General features: G+C 41.3%; 1 protein-coding gene and 1 long non-coding RNA gene across 13 annotated transcripts in view; one reads left to right on the top strand and one right to left on the bottom strand.

Annotated features, from left to right (window-relative positions):
- The window catches only part of OSMR (oncostatin M receptor), a 58,568-nt gene extending 57,907 nt beyond the window's left edge, over positions 1-661 (bottom strand). For 2 of the 9 annotated variants that reach the window (XM_022598826.2, XM_089908800.1), the window contains exon 1: positions 529-660. The gene's annotated coding sequence lies outside the window, so the exon portion shown is untranslated. Of the gene's footprint in view, positions 1-162; positions 496-528 lie in introns of those variants that run through there. The other 7 variants (XM_089908794.1, XM_022598831.3, XM_089908797.1 and 4 more) reach the window with 5 other exon arrangements.
- The window catches only part of LOC149749530 (uncharacterized), a 166,701-nt gene continuing 152,278 nt past the window's right edge, over positions 334-14,756 (top strand). Inside the window, exons 1-3 of one of the 4 annotated variants that reach the window (XR_016392632.1) lie at positions 334-450; positions 3,149-3,278; positions 4,262-4,328. This is a non-coding gene — a long non-coding RNA (uncharacterized LOC149749530). Of the gene's footprint in view, positions 451-3,148; positions 3,279-4,227; positions 14,404-14,756 lie in introns of those variants that run through there. The other 3 variants (XR_016392631.1, XR_016392630.1, XR_016392629.1) reach the window with 3 other exon arrangements.

The raw sequence follows: 14,756 nt of genomic DNA, 5'->3' as shown, positions 1-14,756 counted from the left end.
TGTAAACAAGAGACCGGGTGGAGGGAGATCGCGGACTGCGAGAGGAATGACTGTCAGGTGGGGGTTAAGGGAGCGTGAGGGGAGGCTGGAGACAGCAGTTCACTCTGGAGTGTTGGGAGAGAGGCAAAAGTGGGTCAAATGGGAATTTTAACTCCCAACTACCTGCGAAGGAGGCGGTGGGATGGCGAACGTAAAAGCAGGGTAGGAACGGTCGTGGTGTCCCCAGCAGCGTGCGCTCTGGGAAGAATTAGTATTCCAGTGTTACGCACCAGGCTGGCGCGCCACGGGTGAGGACCCCTCAAAGCACCGTCTCGGAGCAGAGCGAATCCCGAACCAAAGCAAACGCGGGGCCTCGGCGGCACCAAGCAGGGGAGAAGACGGCTGAGCTCCAGGCCGCGTCCAGCCGGGAAGGGCCGGCAAAGGGGTCGGATTCTACAGGACGCCACCCAGGTCCGTACGTCGGAAGAGCCACGGAGGGAGGCGGGGCGCGCGGAGGGGAGCGGTACGGGCGGTCGGGTGGGTACTCACCCCGCGGGCGGTAAGGCTCCGTGAGCCGGGCTGAGTCGTCGGCTTGGCTGCCGCCGCGGTGCGAGGCGGGGGCGAGCGCGGGTGTGGATGTGCAGGGCCGGCCCCGCGCCCAGGCAATGAATCAGCTGCGGGGCGTGCGCCCAGGGGCGGGAGTTACGGGAAAGCCGCGGGGGAGGGCAGAGGGGCGAGGACTTTTGCAATTTCCCGTCTCGCTGCGCACTCTTGGCATTCCTGGGGCTCACAGGAATTCGCCTCCTTTGGGTCCCCGGGGGGAGCGGACGGGACCCAGCAGAGGTGCGGGCCCCCGGACGTGGGGACCGGGGGGAAAGGAAGTGGGAGAGGCCTGGAAGGGAAAAGTGGAAACCGAAAACTCGGCAGGCCGGGCATTGCGCACCCGTGCCGCGCTGCGGACCCCGCCGGCCGGCCACCCCGCGGGCGCAGAGCGAAGCCGGTGGGATCCCGCGGGGCCACTTGTTATCCCAACCTAGAGGCAGAACCCCTGGGCTCCCGGGCAGAAAGTCTTTGGGTAAAAGACAAGCGCCGCAGACAAACTTCTTACTGTGTTTCCGTTTGGCGTTCAGAGCAATACAAATAAAAGGTAGTTCTAGGATCCTGCTTTGCGTTCCTCTCTAGAAACACCCTGTCACAGTCTCGCCTGCACAACTGTCCTGAAACCTTAGTTTCACAAAGAGCTGTGTGTGCTGCAGCATGGCTTACTTTTCCTCTTAATAATGCCGTCCAGACTTTGAAATACGTATTTCAAATACAGGGCCTTTGACATGCATACTTGCCCTCTCCTCGTAGTTATATGATGGACTCTGTAAAGGCTTATCGACTTTGGCGCTGGTATGGAAACCAACTGAATACGGTTGCTATGGTGGTAGCCTTGGACCCAGAGAGGAGAGTGGGGGGCTCAGGTGTCGGGAAGGGATGCCCCGCAGCTCCGGAGGCTTGTTCATGGGGCCTAGTTTTTGGTCAGCTAAGCCTGGTGGGATTCAGGTACTGCAAAGTACCACAGATGGCAGGGACTGGGGGAGCCACGAGTAATCAAGAAGGGTCGCCCATGAATCATATCTTAGAATCCCTTATGGAATTGACTGGATGGCTCAAAATAATGTCAGAATCAGCCCAAATGTTACTTTTATGTTTGTCCTTTTTGCTCCTTTATGTCATTTTTTGCTCTCCCAATGCCATCCCAGGGAAAGAATTCTTTTTAGGCCTAAATACACATAATATCTAATGGTGCCACAAAGACAGCATTACTGTGCTCCATATAGTAAATGTTTGATGATAATGCAGTTAAAGGTACTTTTGTCTAAATAAATGAATGGTCCTTTGCCACACCTCTCATTACTCCAAGAGTTTGTGTTTTTTTTAAACATCTTTATTGGAGTGTAATTGCTTTACAGGGGTGTGTTAGTTTCTGCTTTATAACAAAGTGAATCAGCTATACATATACATATATCCCCATATCTCTTCCCTCTTGCATCTCCCTCCCTCCCACCCTCCCTATCCCACCCCTCTAGGTGGTCACAAAGCAGGGAGCTGATCCCCCTGTGCTTTGTGGCTGCTTCCCACTAGCTATTTTACATTTGGTTACCTGGGCTGACAGAGGTTCTGTAGCCACACAGATGGCTAAACTAATGGAGTCCAAGAGTTTTTTTTAAATGGAGTCCAAGAGTTTTTTTAGAGACATTAGTTTAGCCATCTGCGTGGCTACCCAAGGGTTAGGAAGGGTTAGGAAGGCTTTCTGATTCTCTGTTTCACTGAGTGAAAAAAAATGTTAATTTCTTCTTTACAGAAACAGTTCAGAGGGGTGTTTCTTATAGCAGATGAGATGCCAAATAAAACATATTGAGTGTGATGAATTTCTGCAAAGTGAGTCTTCACTTACTTTGGGCTCCTATAACAATTGAAAGAAACTGAGTTACAAAAAGTCGGTGCTGTTGGTTCATGACCTCAGGGAATTCCCCTAGTGAAATTCTAAACTTGCCCCCTTACACAAAGGTCAAGGAGAGGTAGACCCATTCAGATTGGTAGATGGCAGTGTTAATAGGCAGGGAATTTACATAGAAGGCTTGTCTCAGGCGAAGCAAGATAAATACATCTCCTCTCCTGCCTGCCAGAATCTTAAAAGTTTACACAGAAGCCTTAATGGGGTTCAGTCCAGTGTACAGACCACATGATCTCAACAACACATTGCTCTCTCAAGGCTACATCCTTGAAAATGGCTCCTGGTACAGGAACAGTGGACAGAACATACATCCTAAGGACAGGGGAGGGGATAAAGAGACTCTAATTGCCTGGGGTTGGAGGGTCAACCGGAGGTCACGTCCTCTCAATGACATCCTCAAACAGGTGCCCACAAAAAATTCATTTATTTTGTGCACCACTCTAATTTCTTGAATATATTCCTCTTTCTAGAGACTAGTTACTATAGCACCTGTAAATCTGTGATCATACCCTTAGGATGGTGTACTAGGTTGAATAGTGTCCTCTAAAAATTCATGTCCACCCAGAACTTCAGAATATGACCCTATTTGGAAATACTGTTTTTGCAGATTTAATCAAGGTAAGATGAGGTCAGACTGGATTAATCCAATGACTGCTATCCTTATAGGAAGAGGGAAATTTGGACACAGATACCCAGGAGGAATGCCATGTGACTACTGAGGCAGAGATTGGAGTTATTCTGCATCAAGCCAAAGAATGCCAAGGATGGCTGGCCACCAGCAAAGGCCAGAAGAAAGGTACAGAGACGCATGGTTTTAAACACAGTTTCATATGTTGTCAAAACAAAGAACATTAAACAAGTCGGGGATAAATTCCTTCAAGGTTTCAAAAAGCCCATATCAGCACGTACGCAGGGAGTTAGTATGGCCTTGGCATCTGGGGAGGGAGTCTTGTCATTGAAGGAGTACCAGCGTTAGCATCCCAGGAAGGAAGGCATTTAATCTTTATTTTTAACATGGACATTCTTTACTTCTGGTCAGTGCTCCCTTTTATTTCATAATTAAAGCAGACATACAGTGTATGTTTGATACACCACAAACAGGCTGTTTTAGTTAGCATAAAATTCAAGTTAACTCATGCATAAGCCAGAGTGACTTCCTCGTACCTCAGTATGTGAAAATTTCCTTTATCATTTCCCTGGCCCCTTCTTGTTCTCCATGTGTCCCCTAGGTGTTGGTGTGTCCCAGGGCTCCATCCACGGCACTCTCCTCTGAATCCGCAGTCTCCCAAACGATCACGTCCATGGTCCTGATTTCCATTATCACTTGTGCTCTGATGACCCTTGAATCTTCCTCTCCACTGCAATTATTTCATCTGAACTCTAGACCAACTTATTTGTACTTCAAAATCAATATGTCCAGGTTCAAACGCTTCATGTTTCCCCCTTTGATTCTCTTGTATTAAGTGAATGGCCAAAACTTTAATTCAGGTACCAAATCAAAAAACCTGGGAATGACCCTTCATCCATCCTCCCTCATCTGCCATCTTCCACCAGAAAGTCTCATATATGTAACTATGACAGGGGAGGCATGAATGGAATGTAGCCCTACCCTATGAAATTTCTCAGGGGAAATATAGTTCTATAAATGTTAGTAACATTATATAGATATAACTATGGATATAGATATAGGTATATAAAATCAGCTATGTAAATTGTGAAATATAATAATTATTCTATTTGTTCAGCTGCTACAAATATCTGTAATTACATGTTTGGCAGTATTTGGTAACCGAACTGATAGAACTTGAGGGAATTGGGAGTTTTCTGAAGAAAGTGGCTTCATCAAGTAAGTACTAGATGATGATTTACAATTACCCTCATAGATAAGAATTCTCTATTTTGGGGGGCATGTTATCACATTTGACATAGTAAAAATTCACTTTTAGGTCTTAAAGCATGCTGCTGTGGTTATGATCGTATTGGTGATACTGGCATTATTTCTAAGAAAACTTAATGGAAATTAAAATGTTATTTTGTAAATGTATTCTTGTATTGTGAAAAACTAAACAGGCCTTTTGAAAAGTTTCTAATCTAAAGTATATCATAAAGCTTGGTTAGTTAAGAGATAGCTATTATTTCCAAATATATATATATATATATATATATATAATCCAAAAGCAAGTAAAACAAGGGAGCTGGCAATGACAAAGCAAGATGTTGAGTGTTAGGGGGCCACGTGGAGCTTTCATATTTTATAATTTCAGAGGATGACCTATAAGTACTTGAGTATGAATTGCTTTCCTTCAATGTCTGTTAAGTGAATTTAAGTGAGGGATAACATCAACCTTAATAGTTCTAAAGGAGTTTCTTGCTTGAACTAAATATTACTGGAAGATTGGGTGATGAATTGATTGATTCTACATATTCCACCCTCTCCTGGATATTGCAGTTATGTTCACACCTTATTCCAGAATCATCAGAAACCAGACAGTGGGGAGAACTTTTTTGAATCTTTATCTTTTTTTGCTCCGTGGGCTTTAGAGATAATGTTGAATATGTGTTTGCTTGGATAGCTGCTTTTATTCTCTTGACCTGTGGTTATGGGGATTAATAAAAATGAGTGCAGTAATTAATGCTAGAGGATAGAACATTAATCCAGTTAGGAAGGAAGTGATTTGGGGGAGAGTTAGGTGGGAGCTTTGAGAACTTTTGAAAACGATTTGCTAAGCTTGACCTAAAATAAGTCTATAGTCGTGTTTATATTTAAACAGCATCTCTTATAGACAGCATGTAATTGGGACTTTTTTTAAAAGTACATTCTCTGCATTTTAATTTGATAGGGAGTGTTTATCACACTTACATTTAAGGTAATTATTGATATGGTTGGGTTTAACCTACCACTTTACTATACGTTTTCTGTTTTGTTCCCTCTGCTTTTTCTTCTCCTGTTTCTCCTTTTCTGCCTTCTTTTACATTAAATGACTTTTAAAAGAATTTTATTTTAAATTTACCTTTTGGGTTTTTGTTATTCCTCTTGACAGGATTTTTTGGTGTGTGGCCTAATGGATTACAATATACATCCTTAATTTTTACTGTTTGGTTGAGATAATATTGTACCATTTCACCTACCATTTAACCATGCCTCCGGTCCTTTACATTACAGTAGTAAAATGTATTGCATTATGACAAGATAAAACTGGCATGTGATATGTATTTTAAAGAAATTAAGAGGAAAAATAGTCTTTTATATTTACCCACATATTTACCTTTACCCCAATGTTCTTCAGTCCTCCCAGAGATCTAAGTTTTCATCTTATCTCATTTCCCTAAGCCTAAAGAACTTCCTTTAGCATTTTTTTAGTGCAGGTATACTGGAGATACGTTCTCTTAGTTGTTTTTTTTTGTTTGTTTGTTTTTGTCTTGTTTTGTTTTTTAATGTCTTTACTTCATTTCATCCTTGAGGGATATTTTTGTTGGGTATAGGATTCTCAGTTGACAGCTTTTTCCTTTCAACACTTTTAAAATGTTCTGTGGTTATCTGGCCTCCATTGTGTCTGATGAGAAATGATCAATTATTCAAATCATTGTTTCCCTGTATATATAATGTGTCATTTTTCTCTGGTTGCTGTCAAAATTTTTCTTTCTCTTTGGTTGTCAATAATTTGACAACGATGTGCCTAGAGATTTAAAAAATATTATTATAATTATTCATCAGGTTTGACATTTGTTGAGCTTCTTGAATTTGCAAATTTATGTCTTTTAACAAATTTGAGAAATTTTCAGGTAGTATTTCTTTAATTTTTTTTTTTCTGTTCCATTATCTTTCTCATCTCTCCCTGAGAATCCAATTACTCATATGTTAGGCCCCTTCATATAGTCCCAAATACCCACATGGCTTTATTAATTGTTTCCAACTTTTTCTTTGTGTTTTTCAGGCTGTATAACTTCTATCAAACTGTATTTAAGTTTACTGACTCCTATCCTATAATCTTAATTTTGCTATCAAATTCATCTTCTAAATAGATAGTGTAAATTTCAGTTCTCAAATTTTTCTTTATTATATATATTTTCTATTTCTTTACTGATATTTACTATCATTTAGATCATGATGGGCATCTTTTCCTTTACCTCACTGAGCATAGTTCTAATTGCTGCTTTTACAGCATTGCTCATTCATTCCAACATTTAGACACCTTAGTGCCAGTCTTTATTGATTGTTTCTCTTATGACAATGGATCACATTTTCCTGGCTTGTTTACTCATTTTTGGATTGCCAAGTAATTTTGGACTGCAACCTAGATGTTGTAAATATTATGTTATGAAAACTGGATTCTGTTACATTCCTCCAAGGTATTGATTTTCTTTTTAAATGGGCAGTAAACATGGTGAGACTCAAACTCCAAACATGATATTGATCTCAGTAGTAGAAGCTCAAATCCGAGTTCAGTTGTTTTTTTTTTTGGCTTTAGCTGGGCTCCTTTGAGTCTGCCTTGCACAATCATGATTCAGAGATTATCCGTGATGTAAGTTTAAACACAGAATATAAGCTTCTCCCTCTCTAGCTATCTCTTTTCTGCCATTTCCCACCTCATTTTCCAAAGGATGTGGTTGCCTCAAACTCTGACCTCTGGTTCTTCAAGCCAGAAATGTTGTAGTCTTTCTAACAGAGCTCTAGTTACCCCCATGCTGCCAGACTTGTGTGATCTCAGGCTAAGGGCCATAAAATGTGGGAAACTCCCTCCCTACCCTTTCCCTGCTTCGAAGTGTTAACTCCCTTCCAGAATCTTCCTGTTTTTGTCAATTCTGCTTTTAACTGCTTCTTATATTTTTTCCTAGTGTTTTATATTGTCATATGTAGGAGGGGCAGTTTAATAGGAGCCACTTAGCTCTGACTGGAAGGGTACTCCCTACAGTTATATTTTGAAGTGCTAAGTGATGAGATTATTGGGAGAAAATGGTAGGAACTCTTTTTTTTTTTTTTTTTCCCATTTGCTAGGTTAGTTTTCTCTCCAATAAAATATTCTTCTGAAACAATCCAGTTTTTTCAAAAGATTGAAATATATTTGCCTTAGACTTCAATCTGGAAATTGATGAAAGCCTACTGGAATCAAGTAAGGTTAATCTATTATCTTAAACATCACTTTAGGGTAAAAATTTGTGAGTATTAATCACATTACACTACTAAGGAAAGAATTTTAGGAACAAAAAAAGGATGGGTCAAACTTGTCCTTGAATTTCCTGTGAACTTTGTTCAAAGGCCAAAAACGAAATTTATTTGAGGGAGTTACGGTAAGCTATATCTTTATCTAGTGATTCCATTTGTGTTTAAATTAATTTTACCTAGACTGAAATGAAAACTTCCTAAAGGCACTCACTTCTATACACTTCTATATTCGATCTTGTCAGCTTATTAAATGTAGCCTCTTTCATTTAATTCTAACACAACAGCAACTGTTTTGTCCATTATCAAATATTATCAGATGACATGTAGTCACCGTGGAATAATGCTCAGGTAATTTCCACATTCCAAGGGCATTTTGTGGGAAACAGGCCAGGGAGAAATGTTCATTCAAATTCAACACAAAATAATCGAGCTAAACTAAAATAAGATGAAAAACTCAAGAAGGAGAGAAATGTTATTAAATTAATGTTAATAGATTCTGTAGCAAAAATAATCATAAAAACTTGTTCTCCTAGAAATTATTGGAAAATGATGCCTAAAGATGAAGGTATAAATGTTTTGGAAAAGAATGACAATAGACAATTTCTTTTGAAACTTCCCCTTCTTTTTAGAAAGAAAAAATAATAATAAAGAATATTCACTTACCTGGAAATTTAGGCTTACAAACATTCACAGTTGCAAAATTATAACACACACACACACACATACAGACTCTCATTAGAAAAACATTGTGGGGGAGATGGTAGGAAAAATATTGTTTGTAATAGCAAAAGCTAGTAACAAACTAAAATCATCCAATAGAATACTGAAAACTCTATGATTCATCCTTTCAAAAGAAAGAAGGAAGCTTATGTGCTTTATGTACTGCTATGGAAATACATCCAAGATATATAATTAAATGAAAAAATTAAGAGTCAGAAATGTGTATTTGGTGCGTCCATGTATCTGTTTAATTTGTTGATGTTTATGGCATATATGCATGAGCCTGTTTTGAGGAGGATTACAAGAAATTGGTGACTGTGGATGTTCTTGGGGAGAAGGGCTAAAAATGGGGGGTAATGTGTAAGGGAGGCTGGTACTTTTCATTTTAGCTTTGTCTTACAGATTAGTTTTTTTATCACGTGTTTTTATCTTTTAAAGAAATACCTTTAAAAATCAAAGAATACAAGGAACCTCATTTGTTACTTACTTTGGTTGCTATGTGCAAGTTATAATCAATTATAACCTCTTTATAGATATGAAAGAAACAAAATTAATCGTCTCTTGGGAAGACAACTGAGGGACGGAGGGGAGATTTTTTTGTTTTGTTTTTGTTTTTTATTTTACTTTTGGCTGTGCTGGGTCTTCATTGCTGCATGTGGGCTTTCTCTAGTTGCGGTGAGTGGGGGCTACTCTTTGTTGCAGCGCACGGACTTCTCATTGCAGTGGCTTCTCTTGTTGTGGAGCATGGGCTCTAGGCTTGCAGGCTCAGTCGTTATGGCACATGGGCTCAGTAGTTGTGGTACACGGGCTTAGTTGCTCTGCGGCATGTGACATCTTCCTGGACCAGGGATCGAACCCATGTCCCCTGGATTGGCGGGCGGATTCTTTTCCACTGCGCCACCAGGGAAGCCCTGAAAATTTTAAATGTATGTTTCCTTTGATGGAGAAATTGAATGTCTAAGGGTAACTCACTTGACAGAAATAATGTAGGTGGATGCCCAAGGCATCTGCTCTCCTGCTGTCCACCTTCATACCCTAACCTGTGAGGTAAAACTGTCCTCAATCCCTTGGCAGGCCTGGTAAGGTCCAAAGCAGCTCAGCAAACCTGTCAGTTCACAGCAGGACAGACTGCAGAGAAAGAGACCCTAAAGTACCCTCTAGTGGCTGCCTTTTAGAGAACAGGCTCTTTAAGATATGCTTCAAGCTTTCGCACCAAGGCACCAAAAGACAAATCTGACGTCGAGAGGCATTGATACTTGGCCTCCCACGCCCCCTACCTCCAGGTTCCAGTACTGGCCAGGAACAGTCCTTTGGCTTGGCTTTGCCTAAAATGAGTGCTGGGTGTTTCCCGGGTGCTGCAACTCCAAATTCCTTCCCAGCGGTGTGTCGATGCAGACAGCCGAGGAGCCTGGCAAAATCCCAAAGGTGCTGTCTGTGTGGACCCCCACCATAAAGCCCAGGGACACACTGGTAAAGCAATTCCCTGGAGCAACTTAGGTTTCCGATCGCTTCCTTGAAAATACGCAAATTAACTTGACCTTGAGTTATGCAAGAGTGAGCAAGTAAGGAAAAGATCACACAGGCTGGAAAGAATGAGAGGCCCCAGAGCGCAGCACGGATACGTGCAGAGTGCTTATTTGGTGCCAGGTGTCAGGGCTGCCACAGGTGCTGGTGTAATGTACTGGGCCACCCACAGCCTGATGGTACCTCAGCACATTCCCAAGAAGTGGGCGCAGGGCTTGGCAGAGAGACAGAGCCTTTGTGTGAAAGCAAAAATGCCCTCTTCTCAGGCATATGTAACTGCGTGCCGAGACATAACAATTTGGCAAGAGAAAAGGACTTCAGTTTAGTTCCCAGTCACCCCCGGCCCGTTGTCCGGGCACCTTGGAGAATACACCCACCTCGCAGGTGTACCATCGGCGTTGCATTTTTGTGATGCTGAAAGCACCCAGCCAAGGGAAGAGTGAGGGCTGACACCTAACCCTGCTCTTCTGGCCAAGCCCTGAGTCATGTGTCTGGAGCTTCCTACCTTTGTGTAAGAAGCATAAATGTGCCTTATGTGCTAGTGGCCATGGGTCTACATTGTGTCATCCTCTAATGATCCTATAAGGTAGGCAGAGATGGGTTTCCTGTGAAGCTAATCTTTGCCAAGATCCAGGGAGGGGTTCAAGCACTGGTTCATGTGGTCATATTTTGCCACAAAATTTGCAAAAATAAGGTCATTGAACTGTAATCGCTTAAAACTATCATCATAGCAAGTTTTTATAGACAGGTACAATTATTATCTCTATTTTATAACTGAGACACAGGAAGGTTAATTAGCATTACTGTTAAGTGGTAGAGCTTGGATTTGTTGCAAGCTGACTGATGCCAATGCCAGAGGATCATGGAGAATATGTATATTGTTCCCAAGGAAATGAAGCTTCCAGGGGAATCCTACCAGTTGCTATTCATTCTTGCCCCCAATTCTCCAAATATCATAAGAAATAAGAAACGTCTTTAGATGTTATTTTAGTCAGAGGAGACTGCTAAGAGGAAGAGAACAAACCATCAGACCAGAGGTCAGACCAGAAAGATGCAGTGGTCACTGTGAAGCCAGCCCTAGAGGTTGGCAGCCCGGCCATGCAGTCATTGTGACTAAGGAGAGTGATGGGTCTTGTGCCTGTTGTATCATTTAATGCACAGTCTAAAACCAAACACTGTGGTCTACCTAAAACCTAACTTTATCTTCTCCTTATTTGACAGTCTAGAGGTGAGTGGTCTGGGTAGAAGGGCAGCTCTGACATGCTAAATGCATGGCTTCCAACAGTGCTCCAGCCATCACCTTTCTCCACCTAGAAGGAAGGAGAAGTGAGACTCCCTTTGGTTCACATGTAATCACATGGTCATACCTAGCTGCTTGAGAAGCCGACTAATTAGTCTCTGTTTAGGCTCAGGGAAAACTTGGAGGTTCTTTTACTAACAGGAAGAAGACAAGATGGATATTGAGAGATTATTAGCAATATTTACCAACACCATGAGGCCAAGAATGGTTTGACTTAAAAAAACTGTGAGGCCTGAGATCTCTGGGTGCAGTGTGAGAATTAATATGAACTGCAGGGCAAAGAAGACACAGAGTGAGGGCCAGACCTTGCCAGGAGGTAGTAATGAGATGCAGGCTGTGCGGGGCCAGGAGAGAGTGGAGCACAGACACAGCAATGGCTGCTGTTTCAGGGAACTGTCCCACAGTTGTGGGCTCTGATAAACCAACAAGAAAATGCACAGGGAATATGAGAGTCATTTCTGTTGACTCACAGGAAGACTTGGGAGACCCAGGAAAAGACCCCTTCTTTCAGAGAATGAGGAGAAGACAATGAAGAAAGTGACAAAGAAGAGAGAGAGATTGAGACTTTTTTAGCCTCTGGCTTTACCAGTCCCTCAGTGGGGAATGATTCACTATTACACAAGGACACAGAGATGGTAACCACATCCTTCCTTTTTCTTTCTCAACCAAGGTTCTGGAAAGAGTTATATTGTGGGACTCCTTATCTCTACCTTCTCACCTTTTCACCATCCCCGTGAAGTAGTCACTCTTCTGGCCTCTAGGGATATCATTATTGCCCAATTCAACAGATTCTTTACAACTTTACATAGTGTTTCTCTGCATCATTTAATCTAAGTGATTGACCCTTCACTTCTTCATACTGCCTCTTGTCATAATTTCTGGGATGCCAGGTTCTCCTAATTCTCCCCGGCTTCACTTTCTCATTCCTCTCCTGCCTAAACAACTCCTCCTCAGGGTGATGTGTTAGAAAGAGTAGGTTGGCCCCCTCAAGTCTCACTGCAACCTCCTCCTAGGTTTCAATGGCTAGAAAGCTAAACAGGGCTAATATGACATGTCCCCAAGTCCCGTGCAGCTAGTGGTTCAGACATGTTCTAGATTTTGCCAATCAGGTGGATTCACATGGAAGCCTGGGGAGAGACATAGGGAATCAAGGAAGCTTGGAGAAGAATCAGATCAAGGTATTTATTGAAATCTTAAGAAAGTCCATAACTCTAAAGTAGGTTAAGAGTCACTGCTTTACACAGTCTTCCTAGAAAATGCATCTGCTCTCAGGTTTCAATTTCCTTCTGTATGTAAATGATTTCTGTGTTAGTCACCAACTGAGGCAATAATGCTGCATATCAAACCATCACGAAGTTCAGTGACTTGCAATAAGAACTTCTATATTTTTTGGCCCACAGCTCTGCTTCAGCTGCTGGTCACCTGGGCTTGGCTTCAGGCTTCAGCTGGGTTCAGTTTTGCTCTGTGTATCTTCACATTCTCTGTGATGGACAGTTACTCAGGGTATGTTCTTCCCATGGCAGATCACAGAAGCCTAAGAGAAGCCAAATCACACAAGCACATTTAAAACCTGCTCTCATCATGTCTGCTCACATTTTTTGGCCAAAGAGATTCACCTGGTCAAGGCCAAAGTCTGTGTGGTAGGGCGGTATACTTGTCCTCCGGGGGAGAAGAAATTGGGATTCATACTTTCTAAAAATTAATCAAATTTATCTCAACTTCCAATGTACATATTGAGCTTAGAATATTGCTCTTGGGCTCCAGATGTCAGACATCTTTTCTGTGCTGATGCTGCTTCCAAGGCTGCCCGCAAAGATGACCATGTCCTACCTACTGTTTAATAGCTACCAGTTCATAAAATAAACAGGAAAAGCTAAAAAGATAGAGGTGACTTCTGCAGAGAAAGGATGTTCTAGAGAGGGGCTAGGACCCATGTGTGTGGACAACTAAAGATTCCTTTAAATGGGGATGGAAATTTAACAATCAAAGCCTTTAGTGATTGGGAATTTCCTGGTGGTCCAGTCGTTAAAAACTCCATGCTTCCACTGAAGGGAACAGGGGTTTGATCCCTGGTCAGGGAACTAAAATCCCATATGCCGTGAGGTGCAGCCAAAAACAAACAAAAAAAAGCCTTTGGTGATCTAACTTTTTCTTTTCTCTCTCACAGTTCCCCCTCTTGAACCTTCAACTCTATGAGAACTACAACGAACAAAAACAAACCCCATTAGAAAAGAAAGAAAGGTCTTGTATGAATACTGATATATTGTTGGAAAGAAAATCTCTTTTGCCATTTAAAAAGATATAAAGTCAACAAGCAGCCTGAAATAACTTTTATTATATTACTAAGTTTTCAAATTAATCACCCAAATTAAATGTTAAAGTATTAATATTCTGATGAATTTTTCATCTGGAAATGCACCTGATTTTGAGTATTTTATTTTTTCTGAAGAGAGAGATAAATAAGGAAGTTCAGAGGGCTCCCACCAACATTTTCTCAGGGTTTCTGCTAATGTGTATAATTGCTTTAGAGGAAAACATGAAACCTCTGGAATAAACTCTTTTTGGACAATCTATTAAAAAAATAGATGTATTCCTTCTTATACAATTGACTTTTACCAAATCAGTCTTACCACTTAAGCTGAATCAGGAAAACCCCTGACTCAAAGGTGAGAGCAGCCCATGCCCATGAAAATTGGAAGTCATGGAGGAGCCTGGTCCCAGGGCTTTCTGGGAACCAAGGGTTAAGATATCTAGGATGAAGGCCCGTTAGTCTGTGGCCAAGTTTGGTTTCTTTACCTTTTCAAGGGACTTCATCTGCTACCCATCAGAGGGATGAATTTAATTCTATTCTCTAGAGACTACGTCCATCAAAACCACCAAAAGTCCCCAGCTTCTTACCTAAGGGATCTAATCTTATTTTTTAAAGCTTTGTATTATGGAAAATTTCAAATGTACACAAAATTTTTAAAAAGTGGTATCCAAAACCCATGTAGTCATCACCCAGCTGAGACAAGTATCTACTCCTGGCCAATCTTACACCATTTCTATGTCTAAGTCACTGTCCTCCATTCTACTGGATGACTTTGAAGCAAATCTGAAACAGTTCTATCATTTCAAATGCAAATATTTTAGTATTGTCTCTAAAAGATAAGGGTTCCTTAAAAAATCCAATATCATTGTCAGGATCAATATTATAGATTAAGTAAGCATAATGCGTAGCAGAGCAGCTCCCTTGCTGTGATCTATTGAGAGTCAGCCCTCGCCACAAGGGTTTGTAAAAAAGAAGGAAATAATAATTAAAAACAGAAAAACAAAAAGGAAAAGAAATTAAAAAATAAATAAGCATAATGTATAAATTGCTATTAAGGAGCAAAGTTGTTTTTTGGTAAGACACTATTTACAACTGTTTCAAATAACTACAATAATCATTTTCTATGAGCATCAGAGCATAAACCGCAGAGGCATTAATCTATAAAACTTAGCACTGAACATGTTGTTTCAGCTACTGTAATTGGAACCGTTTGATTCTATTTATTTTAAATAAATTCAAAACAAGAGGTTTCCTG

The sequence above is a fragment of the Delphinapterus leucas genome, chromosome 3 (assembly GCF_059928025.1).
Source record: "Delphinapterus leucas isolate spDelLeu-1000000601 "Yukka" chromosome 3, BTC_Dleu_Yukka2, whole genome shotgun sequence".
Classification (NCBI taxonomy): Eukaryota; Metazoa; Chordata; class Mammalia; order Artiodactyla; family Monodontidae; genus Delphinapterus; species Delphinapterus leucas.
Note: the sequence above shows the minus strand (reverse complement) of the source record. Positions and strands in the feature narration are given on the sequence as shown.